Raw genomic sequence first — 2500 nt, forward strand, 5'->3', positions numbered from 1 at the left:
AAATTCGAACGACAACTCCACGGCCATTTTAATACAAGCTGAGACAACTTAAATAAATTTTTTGAAAGGAAAAGAATGTAGCGCGAGTAAACAAAATAAGTTAAAAAAAGAAACAATTTCTTTGGTCCAATGTTGTACACTCCTCTCATCCACTGAATATTCCTGCCCCCTCTCACAAATTTTAAAATATTTTCCCCCAAAAGGTTTGGAAAAAAGGACACCTTGGAAGCAACCATAATTTAAGCGCTCGAAAATAATGGATATCAGCAGTGAGAAAAACTTTTTCCCTTTGCCTGGTTTTGTTTCCTCTCACAAATTATTATCAGAATTGTTATTTTATGATCGCTAACAAATTTCTGGGTGCAGTTGGTTTAGTTCAAATAAAGCTGATCGAGCGCAACCATAATTTAGGAAGTTTCTTGATCTGTTTAGATATATTCCAGCATGGAATATCATTTTTCAAGAAATGAGGTTTCCTCACAGGTCTCATATTGCCCGTATTCCTATATCCACTTTATTAGAAATATAACCAGCAGTGGTTAAATTCAATTACTGTTATAGGGACCTGGATATCTCTTAAAAAAACTTTTCAAATCCGCAGGAGCTAGTGAGTCATCTACCACCGTGATATATTGAGGTGTTTACCAGTGGTATTTTGTTACTCCACTGAGCTTGAGGTAAGATGATTCAGAGACGCTCGAATGTTGGGTCTGGATTTAGAAAGAACTGGTCAATTGGATTAGTACTCCCTCCTGGCCTCTCAATCATTTTTTTCAGATTAACATTTGTAAATTTAGGGTATACCGCAATATTTTTTCATAGACTCTTAAAGAGAAATTAAGAATGCGTAACATATTTTAAAATTCTCATTTTCAGTTGTTGCACTTCGAGTGTTTTGACGCGCGCATTTAAAATTGGCTCTCACTTTTTGACTAGGCTACAGGAGTCACAAGGCTGATTGTTTTTTGTTCTTGTTTTGTTCTTGTTTTTTTTTTCTTTTTCTTCTTCCCTTTGTGTAAAGGAGAGAGATCAGAGGAAAACACATATCTGAACATTGAACTGCATAGAATATTCTTGACTTGATTACTAGACTGGTTAAGAATGAGAGGGAAATCGAAGGTGAATATTCAATAATACAATGATTCCTTTACTAAAGTTCCTTACAAATTTTTCTTTGATAATCTATTTAGCGTACGAATTTTCCTAAGCCAATAGACGTTTCAAAGAACTTTTTCCTAGTCCAGGTATTAATGCAGCTTTATTAAGGTATGAATCATACTAGAAAAAGTTCTTTGAAACGTTTTTTCGTATATTGAATATGCAATATCACCCACGCATTCAAATGTCTGCTTTGAAGGTTGGATTCCATGTGTTCCTCTTAAAACAATATTGAGAAAGACTCCAGACTTACAGCCAGTCCAGCTGGGTATTGTTGCTGAAAATGCCTGATGGTAAACTCTTAAGCTGGTTGTTGTTCAACCGCCAAACAAAAATATATCAATGTATTTTCAATTGCATGGTATACGACAACAAAGTTCAGAGAATAAGAGGCTAGAAAAATAAACTTGTTACTTCTTTTAGCATGCTCTGGTATAAGGGCCTAAAATATGAAAGATATTAAAAGAAGTTTGAAAGGGAAAATATTGAACTAATAATAGAGAATGTCTGGAATAGAGAGACTTTGGCAGAAAAGAGTAGAGAAAATTTTCTGGTGTTACGACTGTTTGACACTCGGCACAATCTGAGTTTCCATAAGGGAAATTTAATTTCGGAACATGCTCAGAGGCAGCCTCTTCGAACTGTGCCACTGAGGTAAGACCTTTATCTGTGAGGTTGTCAGTTTTTTACTTAGGTTTTTGGCTTTAGTGGAGGGAGACAAGTGGAACAGGGAGGACAGGGGGGACGGGGAGGACGGGGGAGGGAGCCCGGGAGAGCAGAGGGCAGGAGAGGGATCTATCTGAGGGGGGAAAGCGGAAGCAGAAATTAAAAAAAAACACACTCATATTTTGTTTATAACTGTTTATCATCCAGTTTTAGGACTAGTTCCTATTTAACTTCCACCGATGCGTTAAAGATACTTTCATGAGCGAGAAAATGTAGGTTTATTCTCAGGCTGATAAAACAGCATTCGTTGCCATCAAATTGGATACCTATGGAATTTTGTTACACTATTGGTCATGAATGAAGTGACATAAACTGTGTACAAATTTGTCAGTGTCTCGCGAACTGTAGCAGGCAAAATTCTTCAGCACACAAAGCGAGTTGACTCAAAAGACCTTAAAAGCTCCATTGATCAGTCTCAGAATCGCATAATTTAATTAAATATCGCATCCTGATTGGTCAACGAAGCGAATTATTTAGCGTGGAATTGCGAGTTAAAAACGAGGCTAAGTGGTATTGTTTCGCATATGCGTAAACATAACATATATCGTCAAATTGTAACAAAGTTTTTTACAATGTCATTTTAAAGTTTTTTAAAAACCATTGTCAACTTTTGAAG

Source organism: Pocillopora damicornis, chromosome 1, assembly GCF_964200805.1.
Source record: "Pocillopora damicornis chromosome 1, jaPocDami1.2, whole genome shotgun sequence".
NCBI classification, from domain to species: domain Eukaryota; kingdom Metazoa; phylum Cnidaria; class Anthozoa; order Scleractinia; family Pocilloporidae; genus Pocillopora; species Pocillopora damicornis.